At 47.3% G+C, this 15,613-nt stretch overlaps 1 protein-coding gene across 5 annotated transcripts in view; it reads left to right on the top strand.

Moving 5' to 3' along the window:
- The window catches only part of LOC119437139 (phosphatidylcholine:ceramide cholinephosphotransferase 2), a 218,703-nt gene that overhangs the window by 114,612 nt on the left and 88,478 nt on the right, over positions 1 to 15,613 (top strand). The window contains exon 1 of one of the 5 annotated variants that reach the window (XM_049660314.1): positions 14,683 to 14,703. The exons of the other annotated variants lie outside the window; for them this stretch is intronic. The gene's annotated coding sequence lies outside the window, so the exon portion shown is untranslated. Of the gene's footprint in view, positions 1 to 14,682; positions 14,704 to 15,613 lie in introns of those variants that run through there. 5 annotated transcript variants of the gene reach the window in all.

Consider the following 15,613-nt stretch of genomic DNA (forward strand, 5'->3'; position numbering starts at 1 on the left):
GACCGGCACTGTGAAACTCCGCCCCTATGGGAATGCGGCCGGGAATTGAACCGGTGACTTCTCGACTCAGCAGTACAGGTTGGTAATATCGATGAATGATTAATCGATTAAATGTATCCCGCAAAACGATTAATCTTCATCGATGTCCACATTTCATTTAATCGACCTAATCGATTAAACCTGTTCGATTAATCGTTTTCGAAAGTTTGACAGAAGTGGCGCGAAAATTTTGAATTCGTACTGGAATGGCGGCGCACGAGCAGTGACTGTGCGGCTGTGGCAGAGCGACTGTCGACTGTTTTTCCCGAGTCCCGAGTGATGCCGAGCCGAGCGATTCCACTCTCTTCTCCCACACCGCGCACACGGCACCTCGGCGCGCGAAGCCGGAGGCTTGGAATGCCCTCGCAATTCAAGGCGTACTATATATCAACCCAGTCGTTGATCGTTTTGTCACTCCCAGTCCACTAAAGACGTGGTACAGCATGCGCGCCAGTTTGGAGCATGTATATTTGACATAGCGATGGAGTTCATGTCGATTCCAGCAAATCTATTGCGTCCGAGCATCTATTCTCGCATGTTGGTTGTGTGGCCATTCAAAGTAGGTGTGCCGGTTTCACCCAAACATCCCAGCCAATTGACATTCCTTCGCTCTGTAGAAAAGAGCATGTCGTTTAAAATCCTAAACCAGTAATTTTCTATTCCCCTGTGCATATTGCAATTATTTGCATGTTTTAGTTGGACTTCACCTTTCACTTTTGCCATTTCACTTCTTTCTTGTTTAACTGTACTGCACAGGGATTCACTAGTGCCGTGTATCTTATTTAATTCTGCACTATAATTCTTTATCATTTCAAAAGCCACTAGTGCCAACTATAGTTAGTCTTTAACAAGTTAAAGATTATCCTTTATAAAACCTTGTGTTTCAAACTTGGTTCCACCTCTCAAGCATTAAAAGTAGGGTCCTACAAAAGTAGATAACTGCGCTTCAACCTTTTTAAAACTGCCCGGCAAAAATTTTGATTAATCAATTAATCAGTGAAAAATCGTTAATCGAATAAAAAATTATCGACCATCCATATAGTACAGCGCTATGCCACAGAGCCGCCACCGCGCCGAGTACCAGTATGACTGTCATATCGGGTGTACTGGCCGCGCGCCGCACTTGTGGCGGCCAAACAATCCGTGCACGCTGCATGTGTGTACACTTTCACCGATCGATTGGCGTCCCTGAAATTTTAGTGACAGTTCTGAAAGGTCTCCTTTCAGGCGATGAAAGCGGGCCGCATTGTTTGCGTTTCCGAGGGCAACGAAAAGGCAGAAATAGAACGCAGTATATGCTATGTATAGCTTCCACACACACACACTCAGAGGCCTAATGCAACACGAGACGCTTATAGACGCGGAGGCAGTGCGGGGTCACTTTGTGGCTGTCACGTTGTCGCTCACTGCGTTGCGGGTGTGTCTGTGTGCGCAGCAGGGCCGTCTAGAATGGCCTCCGGACAGCTGTTACTGACTCCCGGGTGCACCTGTCGCCTATACAGTGCATGCGACCGTGCTGCGTTCGGGTGCATGCATCAGCGCGGCGCTATTATAGTGTAGCGTGTAGAACAGGCCTGCGCGTGCTAGTCGAAGAAAAAAAAAAAGAACTACAGGGCCCGCGTATTCATAAAGTGCTTATACGCTGAAGAACTGTTCGTAAGAGCACATGCGAGTCAATCGTGAGGTCGGTCATGTTAGAGAAGGCGGCCGACTTTGTGTGAAATACAGTCGAGCGCCTCTACATACTAACGCCTTTACAACGAAATTACACGTATAGCGAAGGAATAATCCTGTCCCGGTTCTGTTGTGAGCTGTGCGGTGCGCGACCCTTACAACGAAGTGACCTGTATGTAATCAATAATTTCGGAAGCCCCAGGCGTTCGACTCTGTACTCGGGACTAACGTTAACTACGATTCCTGGTGCCAACTCGTACGCACGTGAGTATTTACGGCGAAATAACACCTTTTAGACAGTGTGAGTGCAAGGCAGCCATCTCTTTTTCTTTGTCCTCAACTAATGGTAATCTCTGCACTTGAGCTCCCGCACGTGAGCGCCAGCGAAAAGCACGCTCTATAACTTGCAGACAGCTACGGCGAAGTCTAGACGCATTTGTGAAATTGCATAAAAATAGCCGAGCGCGGCTGGCGTGTTTGCGTGCTCAGTATGTAGTGACATGAGCATTTGGCATGTTCGCTCTGCTTTATAAATAGCATATTTTCTTCCTTATATGGCAGCTTGTGAAATTATTGCTCCCTGATCGTTTACGTATCCTAAAGATACACTGTAGCCTTACTACGCATTTAAGTTTCTTAAGCTTCGACCAATACTAGATATATGCTGGATTGTTGTTGCAATAGCCGTGAACGTTATAGGAGCACGCGACCCGCTTGACGAAAGAAATGTGCCGTATATGCGCAGAAGACGGTGTGAGGATGTCTTTAGTAATTCGGGTTACCGCTGAAGTGCCAACTATAGGCAGGGCATAGGGTTTGGTATCTCAAAGCGCTGGGAGTTAAAGCTTAACAGATGAAAAATAGTGGCTGTTTTTTTTTTTTTTTTTCTTGAACGCATAGTTCCATTTGATAGAGCTGCAGGTGCGTATGAAACGCATCTCACACGTATTTTAGGTGGGCGTCGTTCGTTTCGCTGTGCGTGTAATGGCGGACGCGGAATATCGCTTTGCTCTGGAGCTATCACAGTCATCGCGAAGTGTACACTGTAAACGAAAATACCCCCGCATGGGAATTTTAAGGAGGTGATGTGCCCTATATACTCCCATCCTTCAATATTTATTCCGATGTATGGGAGGAATACAACGGCATTCCCTCGTTTCACTCCGCTCACAACCTGTGGGAGGATAAGGGCGGACATGACGTGATTTTATTCCGCCTTCAAAATTTTGTTCTCCCCGGGAACTCCCCACAGGGAGTTTTAAAAAACTCCCCTGCCAGAACAGTTTGGTCACGTGGTGCTTCCCATAAGGCTGTGCGCCGCGCCAGCGACCGGCCGCGTTCGGCGGAGTCGGCGGTGCTCATGGCTGACGGTTTGTTTACATCTGTGAAGTGTCGTTCCGTGCCAGCGTTTCGCCGATTTTCTTTCCTATACTTCCTTCCAGAAAGACGTGCCTGAAGCTCACTGTATCTCATCTTCATGTGCGTTAGCTGTGATCACTCTGCTGGCAACGATGAATGCAAGAGCAACGATTTCAAGTGCGGCAAAAGGCTTAGTTGTGACCACGAAGCTGCCGGTTGACTCGTGATGTCGGCTCGGGTTTCTGGCTGTGCTTCCGTGTTGCGTGACCTTGACTTGTGTTCCTCAGTGAGTTCAATACCACTTTTATGTCCTTTTGAGTATATTCTGACAACGTCCGGTGTAAAGTGCCGCGTAGCAATGGCAACAGCAGTCACGGTTCGAGCGACAACGTCCGTGATAGCCGCACATGAATGCCATATTCCGAGTTCGTCACGGTGCTGTGCTGCCAGTAAGTTAGACCGTGGTGCAAGGAACTCTTTTATGAATCTGTGTACGGATATCCTCGCCCAAGAAATACGGTAGGACGTAAGTACGTACTGTGAATAAAGCTTCTTACTGAGCGATGTGAATTGAATTGTTATCGCGCAGTTCTGTTTTGATCACGTCGTTGCTTCGGATATTGCATTAACATCAGCTCCATCCAACATACTGATTTAGGAGCATACCTGCTGCCTCCGAGCGTGAGGATTCGTTTGCCAGATGAGCGATATGGCTTCGTTTCACAGCCGAGAGACATTGCTTGGACGCGGAGCAAATAGTGCGGTCAAAAAAATGTATGACTACGCAATTTTCGGTGTTACGTAGGCTGCTACGGGTCATGCTCACATGTAATAAATTGTTATCCAGCCACAATTCTTTCGCATGAAGCTAATTTTGTCATGAAGCACGCGCACGTACTTTTTTCTTGCGTACTGTAACTAACGCACTACTTTTTGGCCGCGGACGCCGGCAGTGTGCGAAGTCGCTTCAGCGCTCACGGAATGGCATTCTAATTTTGAAAAATTATGCCATCAACGTTGTTTTTTCAATATTCTAAGTTAACAGTTCCGTGTGGATTTATGTTTCATGTTGTTTTCAGAGAGACCGATCTCATATGTGCGAGCCTGTGAGTCGTAACTCTGAAAACACTACAGCTGCTCGCTAGGCCGTTTCGAGGCCCACATTATCGTGGCTATATATACTGGCAGGGTTGCTTGTTGTTGTGTGTCGAGTGTGCGTTGGATGGCTTTCACAGCTCTTCGTCGGGTGTTTCTCAAATGTTTGTGTTATGTATTGCTTGGTCTGTTTGGTCTCGTTCACTTGTTTCGCAGAATTTGGCTTATGCTTGTGTGTATATTTCGGAATTTGACCCGAAGCCTCTACATAAAAATTCTCCACGCAAATTGACGTGTCTTTTTTATACTCCCGGTGCACCTCGAAAAAACTCCGTCCAGCTCGAAGTAAAAAATAAAAATGACAGAAAAAAAAAAAAAAAACTCCGAAGGCACCACGCAAAAATTCCGCCCGCTCGGAGTAAAAATTATACTCCGATCATTCGGAGCATAATAAACTCCCAACCGGGGGGTCGCTAGAGGACAAGCATTATACTCCCACCTAAGAGTTATTTCCGTTTACAGTGTCTGTAGACGCAGCGATGCCATCAGCCGACGCCAACGGACGCCGTGCCACGCCACTTGAAAAGACGCCGGAAATCCGCTTCACGCTCTTCCCGTTGCATTGCCGCGGTGTTACCCAATACACGCGATGTCGTTCACTCGATTGTTATTCCGATCGCGTGCATGTCACTCAACATGACCGTCGTCTTTGACGGTCACCGTCGGCCTCTGTATACACGTAAAGGAGCGCGACGAAAGTGTGGTCTTCTTCGCGTACTCGACGTGCACAAAACTGTATATAATGCTCCTTTGCATTTCGTGTAAAGCCAGTAGTTATATGCTGAAACCAACGTCGCATTTGCGTCCGTCTAAAACAGACTCCGTATATACGGGTGCCGCAGTGGACGCTGGTTTTCGGATTCGCATACCCTGACTGGTCGCGCTCCATCAGAGACGACGGTGGCCGCAAGTATAACGAGCTCATGGCCTCCATGACTCTGTGCTCTACCATGGTGGCGCGTATGAACTAGCAATGTAAGTGACCAGTAGCGCACCCAGGATCTCTGGGGGGGGGGGGGGGGGGGGGGGGGGGGAAAGGAAGGAAGCACTTTGCACAATATGTAATTTCCTTGCTTTACCCAGAGGCATCAACAACAAATAAAATGCCTAATAATTATAACAGTGACGATGTTTATTTCTGCCGCGTGTTACTCAAAGTAATTGAAGAGTGAATTAATTAATACACGACAGTGATAGAGTGTTTTTGTTAATCAGGAAAATTCGACCTCAAGCCACGTCCTGAATTGTACTGACAATGTGGACAGAGTACTGAAGGTACACGTTGGACTGGTGGGGCTGGACGCGCGGGGGGGGGGGGGGGTTAACTCGGCCTCAGGGGGGGGGGGATTACAAACCGCCCCCCCCCTCCCCCCGTCGGTGCGCCAGTGTGACAGCTCATCCAAAGACTTAAACGCGAAAGAAAGCTTAAAAAAAAAAAAACAAGAAGCACAAACCCGACCCCACCGCGAGGTTAGGCGAGTACAAGCGGCCACTCTTGCAACGATGGTATTCATACAACGCCGCGATTGGTTGACACCTTAAGGTCTCTTACGAACAATTCTGGCTAAGAACTTTTTTTGTGTGTGTGAATACGGGCCTGGCGCCAAATTCACAAAGCATCTTAAGCTCGGGCCGAATTCACGAAGCTTCTCTTTCGTAAGTGCTTCCTGCCATTGGCCGGCGCCTTCGCTGATGATATGTCCAGCAGCAGGATTGGCTGAAAATTGCTCTTACGAACAATTCAAGAGTAATACGGTTTTGTGAATTCGGGCCCTCGTTCTTAAGTGCTATTTGCCATTGGCTGGCCGCCTTTGCTAATATATGTCCGTCCTCGCGATTGGCTGACATCTACTCTTACGAACAAATGGCCCGTATTCACAAAATGGTTTTACGATAGAATTGTTCAAGAAAGAAAATTTCAGCCAATCCCGATGCTGGACATATACTAGCGAAGGGGCCCAGCCAACGGCAAAAAGCACGGACAAAGGAACGTATTCGTAAAAAATCTCTTACGCTAGAATCATTTGCAAGATAAAATTCCAGCCAATATTGATGCTGGACATACTATAATCGAGGGCGGCTGGCCAATTGCAAAGAGCACTTACGAATGGGAAGCTTTGTGAATTCCGCCGAAAGAGCTTTGTGCATTCATCCCCCAAATTTTAAATGGTAATTCGTGTAAGCAACACCCTAACCAACGCGATATAGGAGGTATATAGGCCATACATATGTATTTTCTTGATGTTTGTTTTCTGGAACATGTTGTAGATGAAGACACTGTTATCTCTTACCTCCATCCCTGTGTAATGCCCTCACGGGCCCTTACATGTATAGAGTGTAAATAAATTAATAATAAAAAATTCACCGTCCTTGCACCCCGTACAGATGATAAACCTGCGAATCTGAAATGTGCGGCCCCGGTACGAGCCACATGTAATTTCTTTCTTTCCTTCTTTCTTTCTTTGTTGTCCCTAGCTCATACCCGCATATCCAATACGGCCGCGTATGCGCCACACGTGATTTTACTGTTATTTTATTATCGTTAATCGTCACCTAACTGACGAGCATCTGATGTTATTGACGTGATGACCTGTCAGTCATGTTAGTCATACATTCGTTCCCCTCCATGCAAATTTTGGTATATACCAAGTGAACGATACGCGAGTTTTCGATAGGTTTATTTCTGCCGGAGGGTTTCTGTGGTCGGACCGCGAGTGTTTCAGCCTAGGCATATGCAGCTTCGCTGTAAAAGTCCACGTACTGTGCAGTACAGTGCAGATCACGGTGCAGCGTGTGAAGATCAAAGTTGTAGTCAAAAGGATTGTGGGGCCCATCGTTGTGGCATGCATCACACCACCATGCATGCCGCGCAACAGCTAACACGAGTGCCACTTCGTCACTTTTCGAGAGTGGTATTAGGGAACAGCTCGGATATGATTCACTGCACGCCGCTAGCTGTGCCACGGTGGGCCGGCAACAACTGCAGCAAATTAGTATAAATATTTGGTCTATTCAGTTATTTTGCCCGTTGCAGCCATCGCAACTCTGAGGCTGCCTCCGAGTGCTTTTCGAGCGGCCGGGGTCAGGACGATCGTGGACTGTTTAATTGGGCCTCAGGGTTATGTTGTGTGCGTCGTAAGTTGTGTTAGCTTCGGAGGAGCAAAAAGATCAGCCATTCTCAGCTGCACCGCCATTTCTGAGTTACAGTATATACACTACGTAACACGAAGACAAGTCACGCAGTTTCTTCTTGTTATCTCCTCATTTGTCTGTCTGCGCGGGGGCGTGCCTGCCAGCGTGGGTGTGAGGTGCGTGTGGGTAGGCGGCGGCTGATGACGTAATGGACTGTTCCCTGCGCGGCCGACGACGGATCGCGTTAGCGCGGCTCACCGGACGAGAAGATAGGAACGCATAGTACATTTTTCTGCCAAGGCAGCTTCGCCAGGCGGCGAGCCTTTAACGCGAGCCGGGCGTTATTGGCTAGCGCTGTACGACACGAGGGAATAGATGAACGAGGGGATCTAGCGTTCGAGCCATTCGGGGGAAGGGGGGCTTTGTGCGTTGGGCCACGCATCCGATGGGGCAACAACGTGTATGCGTATACGCCGGCTGGCCTTGCTAGTCACGGTGGCGCGACGGCCGCCTGCAAGCGCGTGTATGTCGCGCCTGACGCCGCGTCGCGCCTTGGCGTATACGCCGTTCTGTTTGTGAGCGGGCGCGGTGCGCTGAATGCGGGATGGAGGAGGGCGTGGCATATAGTCGCCCTGTCGGTCGCGGTGAATTTAACTGGTCGATTTGGGAGCTGCTTTTATCGGCGGCACTGATGAGAAGGCATGTACGGGCTGGATGGGTCGAATTGTGACGCAAGATCTGGGCACATTGAGGGCGCCCGTAGAAAGCGCGTCGTATACGCTATACATAACACGGTTCGTGAGCATAAAGGCGTGATAGCCAACATATTAGAGTCGCGGAGGTGGATGGAAAGTGACGGGGGACACCTCTTGCTAATGGAAATTTCGGCGAATTCGGCTTTTTGTGGGCCGTATTCGCAAGAATGTGCTCACGCTAGAAGCGTTATAGAGCAGCTGGTGCACAGTTAGTTATAGGTTGTAGGGCGTATTATGAGCGAAGGCGGCCAACAACGGAACATTTAATAACGAAAAGCTTTGTAAGTTCGACTCCTTATTTAAAAAAAAAAACGTTTCTTATGTAACCATACAGCCCATGACTGGTCATCGCCGCGCTGATCTTCCCGTCATCGCATTGGTCGCGATCACGAGTGTGCGGCTGCCGACCAAACACAGTCTGTCGTTCCCAGCATATTATTCGTGTATAGGAAAGGTTACGTGCGTCACCTATAGCTGGATAAACAAAGTCGTTCATTTATAAGAATAGCCTTTGTCACTGGCCCTGATACCTTCTCAACGTCTCGTTCATTGTCGCCATTAATTGGCCGGCACCCGTTCTTATTAAGCGTCCTTGCGTGCGAACGACTTCGCGAATGCGGTGCCCTGTTCATGCGATTCTTTTGTCAATTTCATGATGCACGCAATAAATCTTCGTCGCCCTTCTGCGTAGGGGCTCCTTGTTGTGACTGTATACTTTCTGCGGCAGCCGGCAGCCGCGCCACGTATGAGGTTCCGTTTGCGGACCTTGCGACGGGCATTATTTGTCTACCAACACTGGGTAAGCTCCGAATCACGATGGTTTCTATACAGTTTGTATTACCGCAGCCTGTTGCCCGATTTAATAGTGTTGTCGCCCTATGTCGAAGCGCGGGAAATTGCCAAACGAACATCGTGCTGACACCGGAAGCTTGCGGCTGAACCGTTGCCTCCCGATATCCTCGGCACAGAAAATACGAATGCGTTCATTGGCGTTTTACGTGCTTTATCAGCAAAGGACGTAACACGTGCATCGCATATATACACATCGGTATACTAGAATGCGCACTATAGGCGTTCAGGTATACGTAAAACGCAAGTCTGAGTTATTTGATAGCTGCCTCATGATACGAACGCAACGGCCTGTATGTCTGTCCTTTCGCAACAAGTCTACGTATGTACAGCAAGCACGAAGATGTGAGTCTACGTATGTACAGCATGCACGAAGATGTGACGAGAGAGAAATCGCCGCTGGGAAACCAAGACTCATTCGGAATCGAATCAGGGAGTTAACGTTGACGACGACGTATTCCACCAGGACAAGCAAAAAGGAGAAATGTATTGCAACACAGACGATGCTAAAAGCAATATACTCTATAACGTCCGAGTGACCGGATTATGTGCGCGTCTGCGTGTAGACACTACTGGGCCATATCAGAAGGGGCCGTCTGGCTCCGGCGTGTGCCGTTTTTGTTTGTATGAGAAAGCCAATAAAGGTCGCTCCAGTGATGTGGTTGCACAACCCGTCGGCTGTCGCGCCTGATCTGTTCCCTCTTCGCAGCAAAATTGTTGCCTCCCCCCCCCCCCCCCCACACACACACACACTCTCTCTCTCTCTCTTGCAAAGGGGTGATGTAATCTGATAGGGGTATTAAGGAAGACCGACGAGTAGTTGCTGAAGCCCATCCGGTCCGTCTTAGTCATTCGCTCCGTCTGGCTTTCCCATTGTGGCTCGAGTGCTGGATTTTACCGAACGTTTTGTCTTTATTTTTTTAATTATTTTTTTTTTTTTGCTCCCGCGTGACTTACTGCTCCTTCGGCGCTCGGAAGTAAGAGTCAATTCTCGTTAATAGCGGACTGGAGCCAGACTGACGTGCCTGTTTAACACAATGTCTAGAGATAGCAGGTCGTATTCTGTTTTATGGTAGTCAGGCCATTAGACCCAACAGAATTACTTGGGGCTACTGTTTTTTTTTTTTTTTTTCCCTTAGTAGATGGCGGGGAGGGTAAGTGCCTAGATTTCGTGTGTCTCGTCTCAAGGCCGACCCAGCTCTCTGGGCAACTGTCGTCGGCACTTTGGTGAGCGGCCAGACGAACTTGAGAAGCGCCACCTTCGTAACGCTGTAAACAGTGAATCTGTGAAAACTGGTAAAGTATTCTTTCATATCTTCGTACACTTGACACGAAAAGGTTGCATTATTAGTAAAAGAAAAATGGACCACATTTATCACCCCCCCCCCACACACACACACACACACACACACACACACACACACACACACACACACACACACACACACACACACACACACACACACACACACACACACACACACACACACACACACACACACACACACACAAAAAAAAAAAAAGCCACCATTACCACGAGAGCATGCTGCTTTGACAAGCCGGAAGAGGCGCAAAAACGAAATGCGCGGCGACGCCTTCAAGTTTCCGCGCCAGCTCCGCGGGGCGTCATACGCAGTCGGTTGCCTTGGCAACCAGACAGGGGTAATTGTTGATCGCTGGGAGAAGGCCTTCGCTGTACACTGGACATGAAATAGGCGGATGATGATGACAGTTAACAGCTATCACACTTAACTAAAACTAATAATAACAATTATAAAATAAAAGCGTGAGAAGAAGAACAGTACGCCTGCCTCAGAATTTTACGGTTGGGAGAATTTACCATGTCTGCCTGGCATCAAATTGGCCGACAATCTTGATGGCCTGCGGTAGCAGCTGGTCTTCTATTAAGCGCTGCGTTCGAGGGAACGCGCTGCATGAAGGGATACTTTCTTTAAAAACAGCGCCGGGCTGCTCTAAACCAGTTCGGAACTCTTCGTATGTCGTGCACTTTATATTAGGCAGCGCTGTCCCAGCAGCGAAATTACGTGACGGAACAATGGAGGGGAGGGAGGGGTTTGACGTGTGTGCCCCCCCCCCCCCCTTCCCGCATAACCGACCGCTAAAAATCTCAGCTCGTTCGTCGTGGCGGCCAATCGTGCTGCCTTTGCACAAGGGCGCCCCTCTCTAAATGCAAATGCTAAACGTCCCCGCGTCTTTCGTGCACACCGACGCGCTATGAGGCAGTTTTCCAAAACTGCGAGGCTCTGCTTGGAACGCGCTCATTTTTTTTTTCTTTTTTTGTCGTCATTCTTTTCTTCTTTCTCGTTAGTGAGAGACCGTTTCCCGGTTTGAGCGCTTCGGACAGAGATAGAAAAGGCCCTGCGAAGAGGCAGAGCCGTGTTCTTAAATGTGTCGTCCCAAGATGCAAATTTGGGCATAGCGAGCAAGTCGACTGAGCTGTGCAATCTTGCGCCTGGCATGCTGCCCGTCTGTGCGACAAACAAGGCCCTCGATCGGTGCCAGTACAATGACACGAGTGGAGAAGTATTATAGCACATCATTAAGAAGAAGCATCGCGCTGCCCTGGCTGAAGTCCGATTTCATCTTTTCAGATAAAAGTATATACGAAACGTAGCGTTGCTCAAATTAACCGCTTAAAACAGATGACTTAACCCCACTAAGTCCAACGTATCATTTTTTTATTTTTTACGCTAAATTTGATGCCTCAAAATTCTGGGGGCGAATTCACGAAGCTTTACTTTAGTAAGTGCTCGTTATCATTATGCGGGCGCCTTCGCTAATAATGTGTACAACATAAAGATTATCGTGAATTTACTCCTGCTGACCATTCCTTAAGAGCTTTCTGTGAATACAGGCCCCGATTTAAGCGCTGGAAATTTAACCAAAAGCCCACAGTGGCATTTTGAAATGCCGGAGGGTATTTTCGGCTGTAGATAGTTTAGCAAACCAACTACTGATAAATAATTACCATACTATGACTAAGTTTTACTCAGTTGTCATTTCAGTGGGCTTTCTTTCTGTCTGTCTATTTATTTATTTATTTATTTATTTATTTATTTATTTATTTATTTATTTATTTATTTATTTTATTTATTTTTTGTACGAATGCACTGTCCAGGTCACAAATAAATATGAAGAAGTTGTTCTAATTTTTTTAAGTGTGGAATGGTGTTCGGGCTTTCCGGAGTTAAGTAAAAAATTTTCCATTAGGGAAAGTAAATATTACGCCTGCTAGGAGGAATATTCAGGTGATATAACGTTTTAATAATCGAAATTCACGAATACGACGATACACCTCGAAGGATATTTTAAACGACAAATTTATAGCTTCGAACAAGAACAGTTATCGCAATAATGTGAACTGTATCTAGGAAAAAAAAAGCCTATTTGCAAACGGAAACAATGTAGTACACTTTATAATATACGTTTTGCCTCGGTTGCGTGGCTTTTGCAAAACTTCCGTTAGCTTAATCTCGAAAGTCAAGTATAACTCATGAAATGTGTATCCAGTGTAACTCGTCAAATTTCTTGTTTTAACCTCTTTATGAGATGCCATTTTCGGAATTGCGATAAGCACGCGGTTTCGGTGTTACGCGGACTTGTAAACTTGAGCGTTTTCGTTTCTCCAAATTTTAGCGATATTCGTAAACTTCTATAAGATATTTTGCACCTTTTGCTTCTTTTCACTTCGCCAAATTTAATGCAATCGGCTCAGCCGTTACCAAGAGCAATCCTACCTTTTGCACCTCTTTGAAAAGGTGCTTTGCCTTTTCTGTGCCTCCGTCGTTCGCATTGGCTCCATTGGGGACATTTTGGGCAATACCTGAAGAGAGAGAGGAGAGAGAGAGAATTATATTTTATTGCGGGAAAGGCAATAATGTTGATCTGAGCCTGTCTATATGGTATGTTCTGGCCCGCTGCTCCCTGCACAGGGTAAAGGTGACGAAAAAGAATAACCAATGGTGACGATGAGGACAGGAAGATGGGATGAGGGCAGTACACAATAACTCCGCGACAGAGTGGTATCGTTAAAGTCTCCTGTCCAGTGCAGCGCTCTGCAAATGGTTCGTGACAGCAATTCGTCGCCGTTTTCGCTGCCGTGCGTTCAGGCAGTGCGAGTGTCCCTTCTGATAGCGTTTGCCTTCCGATGGCTGCCAGCGAAGAGGCCAGCGCTGTCGCAAATAGACGGGGCAGTCGCGAACCGCGTGCTGCAGAGTCTCAAGCACCTGGCAGCGTTCACAGTTCGGGCTGCATGTCCGGACGCGCGTCGCGGCCGATGAGATGCGCGTGTGTACCTGTCGAGCTGAGATGTGCCTTCAGGTCGGATTCGACGAAGCATGCTTCCTTGGCTTCGCCTGATTTTATCTGGGAGGTGATAAGTCCTGTCAGGGTCTATTTCTCGCAGGTGGTCCGAGTTGAACCTGTGAGCTATATATTCTGCGGTCTCGCATTAGCGAAGTAAGCAGATAGCTTGCGTACCAATTTTCTTAGAGCATGGCATAGTAGGTGACGGGCTTCGTCCTGTATAGGCGGTGAAAATATTACAGTGTCAAGAAAGCAAGCAACCAAGAAAGAAAGAAAGGAAGGATGGAAGCGAACACGAGACGCCCAGGCTCTCAGCAGCGCTACAAACATTTGCATACTCTCGTGCACGCGCATCTCGTCTTTGTTTGTTTGGCGCTGTCGAGTTGACGGCATTATCACTCAACGCTACGGCACGTACAGACAATGCACACCCAGAAAAAAAAAATGGAATGCATGTCCGCCTATACAGGTTTTGCACTGAAGGCCACGAGCAACGCGCAGTCATTAAGTTCGCGCGTGACCGGCACGCGAGTATGGATGTATATCGTTACTGGTCATCTGTATACGGATTAGTCGGGCGTGTAAATGACGACCTCGAGAAACCCTTATACTTCTTGCAGATTGCGGCTGGAGGTGAACGAGCCGCGGGCCAGCTGCCAGTAACGCCGCGGTGCCGTGCGACGAACGATACGCATTTGCATAACGAGTGACTACACCGTCGTGTTCAGCATGCATGTATACTTATTCTTTGACCGATCATCCGGCACGGAGAGTAACATGCGGAAAGAGATGTGCAAAATCAGACGGATTTGTGAGTAGAAGTACAATGATAGAAAAGCACACCGGTCTGACTGCGTGCAAGCGCCGGTATTATTTGTTATTACTTCGACAGCAGTTAGAAGCTCCTGCTAAAAAAAAAAAAATCAGCTAATGGGTCCGTTGTTTATCTTGAAACGAGGAATTCTGCGTGAGCTGTTGCTGATTAGGTCCTATTTGCGAATACAGAAAGCGCGCTTTTAGTGACATCTTCTTCTTCATCTCTCTTTTCTTTTTTTAGAGCTCTTTTTTTTTTTAAATTAAATCCTCAAGCGTCGCACTGGGCTGCGTCCGCCGCACCTGACATCCCTTGCGAAATTTCAACTATGACTCACTTTCACGGGCTGAACGCAGGAGACGCAGCCGATACGAAGAACAAGGTGCCCACTCCATCACTGTCTCTATATACGTGAGGAGGAGAAGGCAACGTAATGACGCACGTTTTCGCGTTTCAAGAAAACAGCAAGATAAAGGAAATATACAGAAACGAGGAAAGAGCAAAACGGGTAACGAAACGAAACTCGGGCATCGGAAAACGCGAAGGAGAATATGACTACACCAAATGCGCTTTGTCGCAGGAGCAGCAGCAGCAGCGCTTGTGAGTTTGAAAACTTCGTAGTTGTTGTTTTTCCATGGTTCACTTTCGCTCTGTTCGCCGAATTAAATGCCCACGCACTGAACAGGACCGGGAGAGCATTTTGCTATACCCTCTTCTTCATATCATTTTAGTGTGCAACATGGGTCTCCTCGGCAACTGCTTCTGTTCCGCGTGGCGGTTCTCTGTAGTTGAGAGTTGTACGTTTTATCAGCTCTTTCTACCTAAAACGGAGAGGTTCTTATTTGCTATTTATTATTTCAGTGGCAATAACTGTTTCCCATTTGTTGAAAATAGGGAATTCGAAGAAAAAAATTAATGCTGGCTACGATTCTTAATATTGGGGGACGTCAGAAATTGTGCTGTAATCGCCACTCAGCTTTATTAGTTACATTATATATCACTGATTTCCTCTTAATAATTTTGCCGCACGCACTGTGATTGATGAACGGAAGCCTGTCAGTGCAACGGCCATGTCTACATAGTAGAAATCGCGAGAATAGCATCAGTTTCCAGACGTCCGACCTCAAAATCAGCAACGAAATGCATTGGTGTTCTACATTGTTCTGTGTAGCATTGTTTAAGGCATTGGGGAAATTATTCTACGTGGAACGGTGGACCCAGTGGTATTTTCCCGCAAGTTTGTAGACTCTAATCTCTAGACTGGCGTTGCTCTCAGGATTCCATGCTGTAAGATGATACGCTTCGAGAGGCTTCAGTTCAGCTATTGTGACACGTGCGGCGAAGAATAATTACGAAAGTTAACCAGTAAAATTTTGCTAAAAATTGAACCTGCTGGCGATTATCGCGCACTTTTCTCTTTGTCCCTCTATCTATTGTGAAGCTTGAGCAGCAAAATTTTCCATTTTTTTTTCTTGAATCCTCCGCATCTTCATATTTATTGCAGACGGTC

This window comes from Dermacentor silvarum, chromosome 1 (assembly GCF_013339745.2).
Source record: "Dermacentor silvarum isolate Dsil-2018 chromosome 1, BIME_Dsil_1.4, whole genome shotgun sequence".
NCBI lineage: Eukaryota > Metazoa > Arthropoda > Arachnida > Ixodida > Ixodidae > Dermacentor > Dermacentor silvarum.